The sequence below is a fragment of the Oratosquilla oratoria genome, chromosome 1 (genome assembly GCF_046742065.1).
Source record: "Oratosquilla oratoria isolate Oo_2021 chromosome 1, ASM4674206v1, whole genome shotgun sequence".
NCBI classification, from domain to species: domain Eukaryota; kingdom Metazoa; phylum Arthropoda; class Malacostraca; order Stomatopoda; family Squillidae; genus Oratosquilla; species Oratosquilla oratoria.
Genome location: NC_134777.1, coordinates 27,503,762 through 27,518,761, shown reverse-complemented (window position 1 = coordinate 27,518,761; position 15,000 = coordinate 27,503,762). Strand labels below are relative to the sequence as shown.

Genomic DNA, 15,000 nt, shown 5'->3' with positions numbered 1-15,000 from the left:
GGAGGGAGGTGTAGAGCCTGGAGCAGGAAGGGGAAACAGGGAAAGGGCGACAAAGAGGAGGACACTGGGTGAGAAAGCAATGGCGGAATGAACAGAGTTGGGGTGAAGGGAGGGAGAAAGGGAGGAAGGATGAGAGAGGTGGAGAGGTGGAGTGGAGAGAGGGTAAGAGATGGAGAGAGGAAGCGAGTCAGAGAAAGAGGGAGAGAGGGAGAAGAGGAATGGAGAAAGGGGAGAGAGGAATGGAGAAAGGGGAGAGAGGAATGAAGAGAGGGGAGAGAGGAAGAAAAGGAGATGAGGGAAGAAGATAAGGGGGAAGAGGAAGAGCGGGAGATAAAGAGGGAGTGAGAGGAAGAGGGTGAAAAGAAGAGAAGGAGGGTGGACAAAAGGAATGAGAGCTTGTAGGGAAGAGGAAAATGTAGCACGGGTGACTAGATAGGGTAGGGAGTGAAGGGAGCTGCAGGTTCGTGGGGAAAGGGAAAGACGAGAAGGGAAAGGCGAGTGAAAAGTGAAGGAGGGAGAAGAGCAGGCAACCGTGCCAAGCAGTTCCTGGGATGTGATGCACATATTACATATACATACATACACACACACACATATATTACACACACACACACACATATATACATACACACACATATATACATACACATATATACATATATATATACATACACACACACATATACATACATACACACACATTTATATATATATATATATATATGTATACATATATATATACACACACACGTATATTTTTTCCTCCCGACCCATTATGAGCTGACACATGCGCGCTGTGTAAACATTCGTTTACTAATGAAAAGAACACTGTTGCTTTGTATGCGTTTTATCAAAATGGACCCGAAACGAGACACGAAAAGTTGCTTCGCCTGGTGTCCCACGAGTTTCACTAATCGGGAGACAAACTAACCGAACCAACACACAAACACACTCTATGGCGCAGTTGGTAGAGTTCCCGGCCGCCACTACGGCGGTCCGGATTCGAATCCAGCCCAGGGCTGAAATAATTTCAGTATCGCTGCGCTGCGAGTCGTTACTCCAACACTTGTGGGCGGGGAGTTGGGTGTGTGTGCGTGTAAGGTGACAGCATTACCCACATATCGGTCATATACGAGCTCTGAGCTCTCTTCCGTGAGGGAAATATATGTCGATCACGAGTCCAACACGTGATCCAAAACCATGGTAATTCTTTCTCTCTCTCTCTCCCTCCCTCTCTCTCTCTCACTCACACACACACACACACACACACACACACACACACACAGCGAAAAAGTGAGGGGACATCCGCTAGATCAGCTTGAGAGAACCAAGTAATAACACTGCAATAATTGTTACCCCCCCCCCAGAGTTCCACTGACAGGAACACCGCATCCCCACAGTAGCTGGCAACGGTCCCCGGGCCAACTGCGGTGCGGCCACCACCCAGTACTTCTAAGCTACCAGAAGAGGCTGGATGACCGCATTGTGAATAGCTGCCCAGGATGTAACACTTCACCCCATACCATACAACACATAATGGAAGACTGCATTATACACAATCATGTACGCAAACAACACAACATACACTCTATAAAGGATTTGTGGGAAAACCCAGTTTCGGCTGTGGCATTCCTTGGGGAGACGGGACTGCTCGGACAGACAGTCTAGGGAACGACAACAACAACAACATAGCTCTTGGGGAAAATGGCACCGTCTTTGTTTTATTAATGTGATGTTATTTCAGTGGGGAGGCGAGCAGTCACCGATTGTTAGCTCTCCTTATTTGAGAAGGTAGTGGAAACAGTCTAAGTTGACAGAGATATCTTGGGTTCGGCCCGGGGAGCGAGTATCAACCAATCGGGGTCGCACTTCTAGATGGAGGCATGTTCATGGGTTTTGAAGACAAAGGGCAGGGAAACCATTCTCTTCGACGTTCATTTGGCCGGAAAAAGAGCGAGTAAACAAATTAACAAACGTGATGACAAAAAAGTAAACAAATCAACAAACGTGATGACAAAAAATAAATCCTTAGTTAGCGTCCAAACAAACAGCTTATTGACTACCACGGCAGCACATTGGGCACCACAAAGGAAGCCTAAATGCCATGAAATAATGATTGCTGTGGGGGGAAGGTGATGACTGCGTGTGTGTGGGGGGAGGTGATGGTAGGCACGGTCGGCGGTAGTGAAGGTGGTGTAACAATTGTGATATCACCTGTTGACGTTTGGTCGGAAAATGGTAGATGGTAGTTGTGGTGGTGATAATGGTGGTGATAGTTGTGGTAGTGACAGTAGTCACATTCGTGATTGTTGAGGTGGTGCTAGTTCTGGTGGTGGTGAGGGTGGTGGTGGCGGTGATGGTGGCGGTAATGCTGGTGGTAATGGTGATGGGTGGTGTGGTGGGTGATGAGTGGTGTGGTGGTGATGGGTGGTGTGGTGGTGATGGGTGGTGTGGTGGTGATGGGTGGTGTGGTGGTGATGGGTGGTGTGGTGGTGATGGGTGGTGTGGTGGTGATGGGTGGTGTGGTGGTGATGGGTGGTGTGGTGGTGATGGGTGGTGTGGTGGTGGTGGTGATGGTGGTGGTTGTTAAGGTTATGGTGGTAGTGGAGGTGCAGGTGACCTCAATGGTCTTGGTAAAGCAGGGAATGCAATCGCCAGTGCGTGCGTACGTGTGTATTTACCTAGTTGTAATATATGGGAAGGGGAGCTATGCTCGTGGTGACCCGTTTTTGTATCTCGCAAGATCAAGTTTGTTAAATTGTTCTATTGTGTTTGCACACACTATTTCTTCATCCAATCTGTTCCATATATCTATCACTCTGTGTGGGAAGTTGTTCTTTTTCAGGTCTCTTCTGTAGTTATCCTTTTTGAGTTTCATTGCGCGCGTGCGTGCGTGTGTGTGTTTGTGCGTGTGTGTGTGTGTGTGTGTGTGTGTGTGTGTGTGTGTGTGTGTGTGTGTGTGTGTGTGTGTGTGTGTGTGTGTGTGTGTGTGTGTGTGTGTGTGTGTGTGTGTGTGTGTGTGTGTGTGTGTGTGCGCAACATACTCGTGCAAGTGTCCCGCGTGTGACAATTACGGTCTTTATCGCAGATGTGTCGTGACACGATGGCGCACGCACGATGACAACACAAGAACGGCACCAGCGATTCGTTATTTCTTTTCATGCTCTTGCTTTATCGTGATGATGATGATAATGATGATGATGATGATGATGATGACGGTGTTGGGGCACAGTAAGAATAATCAAATTAGCGACTTACATGCGCGCGCGCGCGTGTGTGTATTATATATATATATATATATATATATATATATATATATATATATATATATATGTGTGTGTGTGTGTGTGTGTGTGTGTGTGTGTGTGTGTGTGTGTGTGTGTGTGTGTTTATAGAGAGAGGGGGGAGATGGAAAGGGAGGGAAAGTGAGGCAGAGAGAGAGAGGGGGGGGGAGGAAGCCTCTTTTACGAGAGGATAAGAAAATTAAAAGTGGAAACTAATGGAGGCAATATACTGAAATGAAGCAGCCGAGACGTCAGGATGTGGCGGTGGTGTGGTGATGGTGATGGTGATGGTGGTGGTGGTGGTGACGGGAGTGGTGACAATGGTTTTAGCGGTGACGATGTGGGAACGAGTGAAAACATGTTTGAACTGCAGCAAAGCACCGTCGCGGTCAAAAGTACTGAACAAAACCAAGTTTCCACTATGCAAATGTATAAATTTTGCTGCATATGAACCGCTTTCACGTTGGCTGCCCAAGTATTTCACGTACAGCACTCTCTCTTTACAAGAAAGCACCCATGATAAAACGTACGTATTCCAAGGCAAAAGATGCTTGACAATATGTAATGAACTAACACTTCCAAAGTGAAAAACAATGGCCCAGTTCAAGACTTCTGACTACAACTGTACTTCCTCTTTCTATCCCTCCATCCCCCCCTTCCTCACCCCCTCTTCCGCGTTTCATTTCTCTCCCTTCCTCCCTCCCCCCCTCTCTCTCTCTCTCACTTTCTCTCTCTTACCTCAAGTCCCTCTTCCATTCCCGCTCTCCATTACGTGGCCCATTCTTCAAATTCTTCTCTCTCCGTCCGCTCCCTCTGTTTCAATTAAATTCTTTAATCCGTTTTCCGCTCCTCCTCCACCTCCTCCTCGCTCTCTCTCGTCTCCTTCAACACCGCTCTCATTCTTGCCACTCCTCCTCTTTATCAACCTCTCATCTCGCTCGTACTATTCAATCTCAATCTTCATCTCTATTCAAACCCTTTCAACGCCCCATTCCACTTCCCTTCCTTTTCTCCCTTCCTTCCTTCCTCCCTCGTTTGTTTGTTTCCTTCCTTCCTTCCGCTCCCCGTCCCCCACCTCCCTCATGCATAGTTTATGTCCCACCCTCCACGCCGTTACCTCCCTTCTCCGCTCCCCCTTATATTCTCCCCCATCATCACCTTTGTTCCTGCTTCCGCTGAGCGGCCGGACATGTTCTATCTGGCGAAATAGAATGTGTATGTATGTATGTATGCACTGCTCGTGAAAGAGAGAGAAAGAGAAAGAGAGAGAGGGGGAGGGGGGAGAGGGAGGGGGGAGAGGGAGGGGGGAGAGAGAGGGGGAGGGGAGAGAGAGGGGGAGGGGAGAGAGAGAGAGAGAGAGAGAGAGAGAGAGAGAGAGAGAGAGAGAGAGAGAGAGAGAGAGAGAGAGAGAGAGAGAGAGAGAGAGAGAGAGAGAGAGAGAGAGAGAGAGAGAGAGGGAGGGAGAGAGGGAGAGGGAGAGGGAGAGAGAGAGAGAACGAGCGCACACGTGTATGCACAACCACACCTGCAACCCATGTACATACCAACCCTCCAGGCAACTTACTGGCGCGCTGACAGTTACCTTCAACCGAACACTCCGTCGTGATGACGTCAGCAGGACCCCAAGATGGGTCTCGGTGCGAAACCCGAAAGGCGTAGGTCGCACAAACGACGCGCACAGCCGCGCCCGCGATCCATCTCCTGGTCTTCCGGCCGGGCTGGCGTTTATCCGTTGCTAAGCAATAGCCGTTTCCCGCTGGCAGTGCCGCCACTCGTGACCTCCTCGGGTGCCGCAAGTGCCAACAGGTTGAGCAAGCGGGCCGAGAAGGCGAGACAACTCGCGGCGAGGTCACCCTGTCGTGACGAAAGCGGCCTTGGCAGTGTCCTTGAGATTCGGTTGGAAGCCTGCAGTGGTGGTGGTGGTGGTGGTGATGATGGTGGTGATGATGGTGGTGACAGTGATCGTACTTATGACTGTGGGGGTTGCAGAGGTAGTAATGATTGTTATGGTGGCTCAATCTAGTTTGCTGCACTGACTATTCAAACATTTGTTCTAACTGCAGCTAGGGGATTTTGTTCTGCTTGGATGGACGGACGGGGACGGACGGGGACGGACGGGGACGGACGGGGACGGACGGGGACGGACGGGGACGGACGGACGGACGGACGGACGGACGGGGACGGACGGACGGGGACGGACACACACACACACACACACACACACACACACACACACACACACACACACATACACCGCGAACAAGTGATCTCACACCTAGTGATAGGTTTTCGAACTCGTAACAATTCAGACGTCCACATTCAGTGCAGTGAAATTCTGAAATTTAGACGCTAGTTTCGACCACGAGAGAAGATTTCCCCCCCAGCTCGACAGGAGGTTCAGGAGGGGTAGATTGGAATAAATCCCTAACTGGCAACACCGGGTAGAACGGGTTAAAAAGATATTAAAATTGACTGCGCCTCTATGACGTCATTTCGCTTTATCCTCAGAAGATAATGACGTCATATTCCGTGACGTCACTTTCTACTCAGGAGTACAATGACATCACTGGCACGCCTTGCGGCGTCCGCGCCTTCCAGCTGACGGACCCTGGAGGCCCAATTTCGACATTCGAGAACAGGACGACGAAGGGTCGTGAAAAAGACCACTGTCCCAGTCACCATCCCCCCTCCCCGGCTCTCTCTCTCTCTCTCTCTCTCTCTCGAAAGTAAAAACTAAAAATCTCTCTCGAGTAAAAACTAAACATTTACCATGACAATAAAATAACCTACCGATAGAACTATAATGCCAGATATACAATACATACAGGAAAGCAATATTAATAATAATAATAATAATAATAATAATAATAATAATAATAATAATGTTGTAGTCTTAAATGTGCGACTACAACATATGGCGACAGCGTTGGGATTCGAACCCACGCCTCCGAAGAGACTTGTGCTCGGGAGGGGGAGGGTCAAAAGGGGATTATATGTTGTAGTTTTAATTGTGCAACTACAACTATAATAATAACAATAATATGAATTCCTTCATTACACTATAACATGTCCTCCTCTGACACAGCCATGAGTGCAGTGTCATCTACAAGCAACAGTTGTCTCACCACTCACTTTCATCTTCTTACCAGCTACAATCCTTTCCCTTTAACCACTCCATCCATGTACACGATGAACAACCATGGTGACATAACACAGGATTGATCAAAGTATACTGGGATGGTTTGAGCAAATGGAAAGAACGAGTGAAGAAGACTTAGCAAAAGAGGGTGAAATGTTGGGGTGGATGGCGTGAACTTGAAGGGAAGACCGAGAATGAGAAGGATGGATGGATGGATGGATGGATGGATGGGGTGAAAGGGATGAAGGGTTCTTAGGTAAAAGGGTAACATCTGTTGAGCAGGGAAAAGAGAGGGCAAGAAATGGGTACGAATTGAGAATAGTTGTGAATGTATGATAACTTGACGCGCCCCAAAGTGATTTTTCCTTGTCTTCTCTAATTACCTACGAATGGACGAGGAGGGAAGGTCGCCAAGTAATGAAGCGGTGGGGATAAACCACCTTCGGCTGTCTAACCCTGCTGCAGAACTGTTGTGTCTTGTTGCAATGCTTCCGACCCAGAAAGTGGACGGGAGGCATGGATGGCTCTTCATTCACATGCAGCACAGATAAATGGGAAAACAAATGGGTGTGGGATGGGTGCAAGATGTGTGCATACCTTGGCTATTTCCTTTTTGGTGTGTGTGTGTGTGTGTGTGTGTGTGTGTGTGTTATTATATATATATATATATATATATATATATATATATATATATATACACACACACACACACACAAGGGGGGAAAAGAGAGAAAGAGAAAGAGAAAGAGAGAGAGAGAGAGAGAGAGAGAGAGAGAGAGAGAGAGAGACGGAGAGGGGGGGGGCTGGTCCCACCACCAGCAGCAGCAGCAGCAGTAGCACAGTCGTCCCGCCAGGGGTGGGGCAAACCCTCTGACAGGATGTCGATGCCCGCCCTGAACGTTGCAATGGCGATAATGTGGAGGAAGTGGAGGTGGAGTCAGAGCCGGAGGTGGTGGTGGAGCCGGTGGTGGATGACTAGAAGCAAAAGGTACAGCAGGATGAAGAATAAGGAGGACGTTAAGAGAAGATACAGCAGATTAAGACCAGGTGGCACAGAAGGCAGAGACTTTGGGAGAGTCGGAAAAGGGATGAAAAGGAAGAGTACGAGGAAGATGGGGGACGAAAAAAGGAATAGAGGAGGAGGAAAGGGAGAAGAGGGGAAGGAGGAAGAATACGAGGAAGAAGGAGAGGAGGTGGGAGGAGAGGGGAGGTGGGAGGAGAGGGGAGGCGGGAGGAGAGGGAGAGGAAGGAGGGGGAGAGGAGGAAGAGGAAGAAGGAAAGGAGGAGAAGGGAGAGGAAGAGGAAAGATGAGGAACAGACCATGCAAGAGCGAAATAAGAAACGATCGCGATTCTCGGGCCTTCGTCAGGTGGTGGAAATGTTGCATCATCAAGTTTTGACGAAACGGGGACTCCACACTCGCCGCCGCTGAAGGCCTGCAGCCTGAGAAACAACGGCGGCGCAAATGTTATGCTTGTGGCAGCAGAGAGGGTGTGTGTGTGTGTGTGTGTGTGTGTGTGTGTGTGTGTGTGTGTGTGTGTGTGTGTGAGAGAGAGAGAGAGAGAGAGAGAGAGAGAGAGAGAGAGAGAGAGAGAGAGAGAGAGAGAGAGAGAGAGAGAGAGAAACCTCCTCGGGTCGCGATCCCCTCTCTTTACGTGGTAGCTGGCCAGAGAGAAGTCACGAACATGTGTGTATGAAGTAGTCCTATTAGCTTATCTCATGAACAGTGATGTTGAATGAGACCATCTCTCCTTTCATATGAATTTCATTTATGTTTTTGCTTTGATTGGCACTTTATGAATGAGTAGTGTTAGTGTACGGAGTGTGAGAGGCTGTGTGAAATTTTCAGATACAGATCTCATGTATGGTTATCCCCGAGATACTGTCTTAATTTAGACTGATAGGCACAACTTGCCCACTAAACTCAAACTGACTTAGGCAAACTCTAAACTCAAGACTTAGACTGACTTCTCTTTGCTTGTTAGCTTAAAACGAAACCTCTGAAAGGGTGAGCCTCCTCCTTTAGGGTGGACCTAGTCGTCCTTAGCATGTAATGATTGGCCAAGTTCATTTCTGTATATAATATGTTGATCAATAACATAAGGACCTAAAAAGTTCTCCGACACGCCCCCTCGGGACACCTGGCCCTGACCGAATAGTTTTGTTCATTTGACGGTCAACGGGGTCATGCCATACATTAGTTTCCAGATAAGAAAAGCCTAACCCCAACAAGATTTAATTACGTTATGGTTTCGCTCCTATTGAGTAGGGGCCCACGCACGCGATGCTAGCGCATGACATTAGCGCGCGATACTAGCATCATCTAGTATCATCGCCAGTAGTACATGGTGATGTTTCGTCATCAAGCCAATCACCACACTTGTACGCGGGTGGTCAACCTAAGAAACCGACAAACCAACCCCACGCAATAACAGCGCCGGCGAACGGACCCAAACACTCGCGCGCGCACATGACTGTGGAGGAGCTCCTTTCTAAGGATGACCTTGATAGATGGGTCACCAGCCAGTTTTCATGACCGATTCATCATTGTCGAAAAAAAAAAGTTCGTAACGCCACATTCCATGGAGTGTGAATCAGACCAGGGCGGGTGAGAGAGAAGTAGGACAGACGGAGGGAGGCAGGGAGGGGAGGGGAGAGAGAGAGAGAGAAGAAAAAGGAAGAGAAAGCGAGGACTTCTTTAAACCCACAAACCCACACAGTTGTCCACACACACAACTTCACACCGTTACCTTCGCATGTTCCACCTCGCACACACTTGTCGCTGAAAGAGGATCTTGTTCTCACGACAACAGACGATTTCATTCCGCACACAAGAACATTTAGCCTTGAAATGGTTATCAACTTCAATTCCGCTGAGTCAGTTAACGATGATGGCCTCGCCATAATGAAGGGAATTTCGCTCTCTCGAGGCCAGAAGACTTTATTCAGCTCGGTGGGAACCCTGCGGCTCAATGGATAAGTAAGAAACACGAGCTGACAAAGGGGAGGGTGTCATCGATAACTATAGAACAGGAAGAGAATTATGAATTAAACAAGAACACACACACAGTCTATCACAAAGTCCAACAAGTGATTTAGACCATAGTAAACTCCCTCTCTCATATATATATATATATATATATATATGTGTGTGTGTGTGTGTGTGTGTGTGTGTGTGTGTGTGTGCGCGCGCGTGTGTCCATATGTATATGTTAAAGAAAATGGAAAAAGGAGAGGTTTGCCGCGAAGAAAGGAAAAGGAAATATTAGTGGAAACGACCGGCGAGGGAATTTGCAGGAAAGCGCAAGAAATGTGTACACAAGAAAAGTGGAAATGTGTGTGGGACACCCATGGGAGTCCTTTGTAGAGAAAATGGAGGAGAAAGAACTTAAATAGGGAGAGGGAGGGAGGGAAGGAGGGAGGGAGAGAGGGAGAGAAAGAACGAGACAGGCAGACATACAGAGAGAGAGAGAGAGAGAGAGAGAGAGAGAGAGAGAGAGAGAGAGAGAGAGAGAGAGAGAGAGAGAGAGAGAGAGAGAGAGAGAAAGAGAGAGAGAGAGAGAGAGGGGGAGAACACTCATTACAATCTCAACCTTTTCGCATTGCGCGATGATTTTCTTTTGTGGTTGCCACCTTTTAAAGTCCTTCAATATGGTGAAGTGGGAAAGGAGTTTTGTTACGTTCAAGCGCGGATGATTTTCCTCAGTAAGTGGCGGGAGATTTCAATACCCGTGAAAGGTAAAGTCGCCTCATCGCTGTGTGGATCCAACAGCATTTTAGTTGAAGACAATGAGTAAAGGAGGTCACTGTATTTAAAAGGTAAAGCCCACTTTATTCATCTCCGTGCCAGCCTTCCCCTTGTTTGTGAAGGAGCTGTGTGGATCCAACGGCATTTTAGTTAAAGACAATGAGTAAAGGAGGTCACTGTATTTAAAAGGTAAAGCCCACTTTATTCATCTCCGTGCTAACCTTCCCCTCGTTTGTGAAGGAGCTAATGCAACGTCATGCACTGAAACACCAGCAACCCCATCTTCACCACTGTCACCATTGCCCACCTTCAACACCACATCTTTTATCATCGCCACCATCTCCGTCACTGCAGCTGCCCCGGTCATCACCAATACTGCTCCAGTGCCAACATAACAGACGGCCTTCACCTTTACCACTAACACCACCATCACTTCTACCACCACCCTGACGTCAAGTTCTACAAGCACCACCAACACAAACTTGGACTGGTCCATTCATCACGGCCGTGACTCACCACCACCACCAACACCGCCCCCACCACAATCATCACTACCACCATTGCTACCACCACCAACATCCCCACCGCCGCCGCCGCCACCAGTCGCATTTCACAGTTACCGACGATCCCGTCTCGACCGCAAGAGTCCGCGTCCCGACGCCATTGGACCCTAACGTAATAACTGCTCCCGCTATTCCGCCTCCACTAACTGCATTAATGTAAACAAATTCAATAATCATTCTGGGTCGGCCGACAACGCTGCCTCCCTCCCTCCCTCCATGCCTGCCTTCCTTCGGAATTACCCAACAGGCGAAGAAGCTCCCTAGTCTTGTCTCGACACATTTCTTGTGCGTTTACCTGCGCCAGAGGGAACGAAGAGGAAGAAGAGCAGGTGTGGCAGGTCAAAGGGGGAAGGGGAACTATGAGGAAGTGAGGAGATATTGATGTTGCGTCTACATGGATGTAACGTTTCGTATCTGGAATATCCGACGTGATGTTACTCGTTAGCTCCGCAATACGTGTTGACCCCATTTGGCGTCCCCATGCAGGTGGTACTCCACTGTGTCCCCATGTGGTAGGAGTTGACTCCAAGATTCCACCTGAAGAGACTCCACGTGCACAGTTCTGCAGGGACTCCCCAACTCCCTGATATCCCCGACTACACCTCTTGTCATGTTAGGGACTATCTCAATTGTAACATCACTTGCAATAGCACCGTCGTCATTACCGCAACCAAAGCCATCAGCATCATTACAACCAATACCCATGGTCGTTATTACGACCATCATTTACTTAAACCGGGACGGCCTGGGTGCCACCAGGCAATTCCATTATCCCGGAGAGAACAAACCCAGGTCCCCGCGTTTAAAATCTAGTTTGTTTCGGGATTAACCAGCTCAGAGGGTACATTGAGACAAGAAGGACTGCTACCGTTTATGGCGATAGTGTGGCCTGCTGGAAGTGTGGTAGATAGTGTGTGTAGTTGCGAAGTGAGGGAGTCCTCCCCACAACACGCCCACGCGTTAACTCCACTCCACACCACCCCCCTCACCGTCTTCACAGCCCCGAGCCACAGCACGCTCGAGCTCACACACGTCTCAAAGGCTCAACGGAACGAGGCTGAGGTAACACAATGGGGTGTTCGCGACGCCCAAAGGACTCGCGGGGGCGCGCGCGCACACACACGGGGGTATAAGGAACCGGGGTAGTGAACCCGAGAGAATGGGAGGGGAATGGGAGTATATAAACGAGAGCACTGTGAGCAAGGGAGAATGGGGTAAGAGGGAAACGGGGGAAGGGGTTAGGGAGGAAGGGTGGTAGGGCAAAGGGTGGTGGGGCAAAGAGAGGTAGGACAAAGGGAGGTAGGGCAAAGGGAGGTAGGGGAAAGGGGTTAGAGGAAATGATGGAGAAAACTTGGGGGGAAAGAAGGGGTGAGGAGGGGAAAAGGAGGAGAAAGGAAGGTAGGAGAATGGGAGAAGGACGATGGCGGAAGGCAAATGAAAGTAAGGAATGGAAGGTAGGGGATTAGGAAAGTAGGGGACAAGAACGTAGGACAAGAAAGGTGAGGGCAAAGAAAGTAGAGATGGGAAAGGGGTAAGGAAAGAGATGACGAGGAAGGAAGAATAGTCCCTGAGAAACAGGAAAGGAGGAATAGAGGGAAATAGAGGAGAAAGGGGGAAAGAGAAAAAGAAGAGGGTTCAGGCGTATGCAAGGAGGAAGAGGTCGAGGAGTTTTCCAAGAGGACGTGGAGTGCACCAACGAGGGAGTGATGAGGAAAAGAATACATGGACCCCGATGAAGATGCAAATTGAATGTTTCCATGGGGAGGCATACGAAGTCTAAGAGGAGAGTGGAAACGGGATAAGAAAAACGATGAAAGGAAAAATAGAAAATGGACGGGAGGAGCAGGAAGACAGGAGGAGAAAGACAGGAGAACGAGAGGAAAGGGAGGGAAGAAAACACTCTGAAGAGTTAAGGGCCATTTACACGGTCAAACGGATTGTCAAACAAGTGTTTGAAGTGATGTTTGACCGTGTGAATGGAGTATTTAGTTGTCAAACACGTTTGCCAACGTGTTTGACGAACCGTTTGACCGTGTTCGTCTGAGAGGCGTAACCGTATACAAACATTTTAAGTGACGAGAGTCGCGACTGTACCGCTCGAACTTTCTCACACTGAGAGGAGGGCATTCCAACGTCGAAAAGCTCGAGCGCCCCAGGCAAGGCCAGGTCACGTGCTTGGGAGGCGCAGGTCGACGCAAGAAAGGGTCGAGAAGTTGAGCCTCGCCATCTACATCATGTCACCACCGGAACCCTTTGCGGGGCTGAGGCGTGTGTGCCCGTCATGCCAAGGACCTCACGGTCCTCCTTATAGTGCAAAGGTATAACAGATAAAAACATATTGTACATCGAACTCTCACTAGCTTCATAAATCCCCATGACATGTAGACCAACAGTGATACAGGGGATGTGGTGGAGATGGGAAGAAATGAGAGAGTGGGAGAGTGGGAGAGTGGGAGAGAGAGAGAGAGAGAGAGAGAGAGAGAGAGAGAGAGAGAGAGAGAGAGAGAGAGAGAGAGAGAGAGAGAGAGAGAGGGGGGGGGAGAAAAAAGTGGGGGAGAAAGGGCGACAAAGGGGAAAGAGGGAAGAGAGAAAGGGAGAGTGGAGAGCGGAGAGGGGGGAGAGAGAGGGGGGAGGGGAGAGAGGAGGAGAGAGGGGAGAGAGGGAGAGAGAGGGGAGAGGAGAAAGAGGGTATGGTGTCCTAGAGGAGCAAAGAAAGGATGGGGAAAGGAAAAATGAGAGAAGGATAGGAACAGGAGATGGAGCTGCATGAGAAAACGCAAACAAAAGCGGAGTTGATGGAACGAGAAAAGGAGAAAAAAATTGCAAGAGACGGAAGAATTGGGGGGACGAGGAGATGAGAGGGAGAGAGAGAGGGAAGAGAAACAAAAAACAAGCGCGGGAGAGGTTTGGGGAGGACGAGGAGTGGGGAGAGAAGTGGGGGCGACAACACCTGGGGGGGATTTTTTTTTTTTTTTTGGTAATGCGAGGGCGGGGACAGACTACAGGGGCAAAGGAAAAGGGGGGATAGACACATGAGATACTGGGGCAATGGGGGAGGGGCAACGGTGGGGCAATAGGAAAGGAGCAGTGGTAGTGCAGTGGGGGGGGGGCTATGGAGACAAACGCTATAGCAGGACTTGTGGGGGGGGGAACCAAGAGCTGTTGGGAGGATATGGATGAGAGAAAAATTAGGACACGGGACCAAGAGCAAATGGGGAAACGAGAGCGAGGTTAGGGGGGAGCTGAAAGAAAATAACGGCGAGGAAGAGAAGGGCAGTGTATGGCCCCCCTCCCCCCCAAAAAAATGGGGGGAGAGGAGAGAGAGATGGAAAGAAATCCAGAGAATAAAAATGAGAAAATAGAAAAATAGGAAGAAGGAAAGATGGAAAGAGAAAGAGGGGAAGAATGGGCAAGCAAAGAGAAAAAAAAAGAGGAAAGAAATGGAAAGAGTGAAAGAGGGGAAACGAAAAGTGGAGGGGCAAAGGAGAAGGGGAAGGATGGGGAAAAGAAATGGGCGGGGAGAGCGGCAGGATGGGAGAGAAAATACGTAGGAAAATGAAAGGAAGGGAATGGGAAGGAGAGGGAAGGGAGAGAGTGGGGAGAGGAGTGGGAGAGGAGTGGGAGAGGAAAGGGAGAGGAAATGGAGCTGAAAGGTAGGGGAAAGGGAGAGGGGAGAGGAAAGGAGAGAGGGAAGGAACACGTAAAGAGGAGGGAAGTGGGATGGGAAGTGGGAAGGGAAGTGGGAAGGGAAGTGGGAAGGGAAGGGTGAAGGGAGAGGGAAGGGAGAGGGAAGGGAGAAGGGAGAAGGAAGGGAGGGAGAGGGAAGGGAGAGGGAAGGGAGAAGGGAGAGGGAAGGGAGAAGGGAGAGGGAAGGGAGAAGGAAGGGAGGGAGATAGAGGACAGGGGAGAAACAGAAGGGAGAGGGAGGAGAGGGGGAGAAGGAGAGGGAGGAGAGAAGAAGGACAGAGAGAGAGAAACAGAAGGGAGAGGGAGGAGAGTGGAAAGAAGGGATTGGGCAGAGAGAGAGGAAAGGGAGAGGAAAGGGAGAGGGAAGAGAGGGGAGAGAGAGGAAAGGGAGAGGGAAGAGAGGGGCGAGAGGGGGAAAGTAGAGGGAAGGCAGAAGTAAGAACAGGGAAAAAAGGGGAGGGGAGAGAGGGGAGAGTAAGAGGGGAGAGTATGAGGGAAGAGTAAGAGGGGAGAGGAGAGGAGAGGAAGAGGGAGGTGAGGGGAGAGAGAAAGGAAAGAGAAGGGAGAGAAAGGGAAGAA

General features: G+C 49.4%; 1 protein-coding gene across 12 annotated transcripts in view; it reads right to left on the bottom strand.

The window, feature by feature from the left end:
- Positions 1-15,000, bottom strand: part of Ptpmeg2 (Protein tyrosine phosphatase Meg2) — a 520,977-nt gene that overhangs the window by 185,154 nt on the left and 320,823 nt on the right. The window lies entirely within an intron of this gene.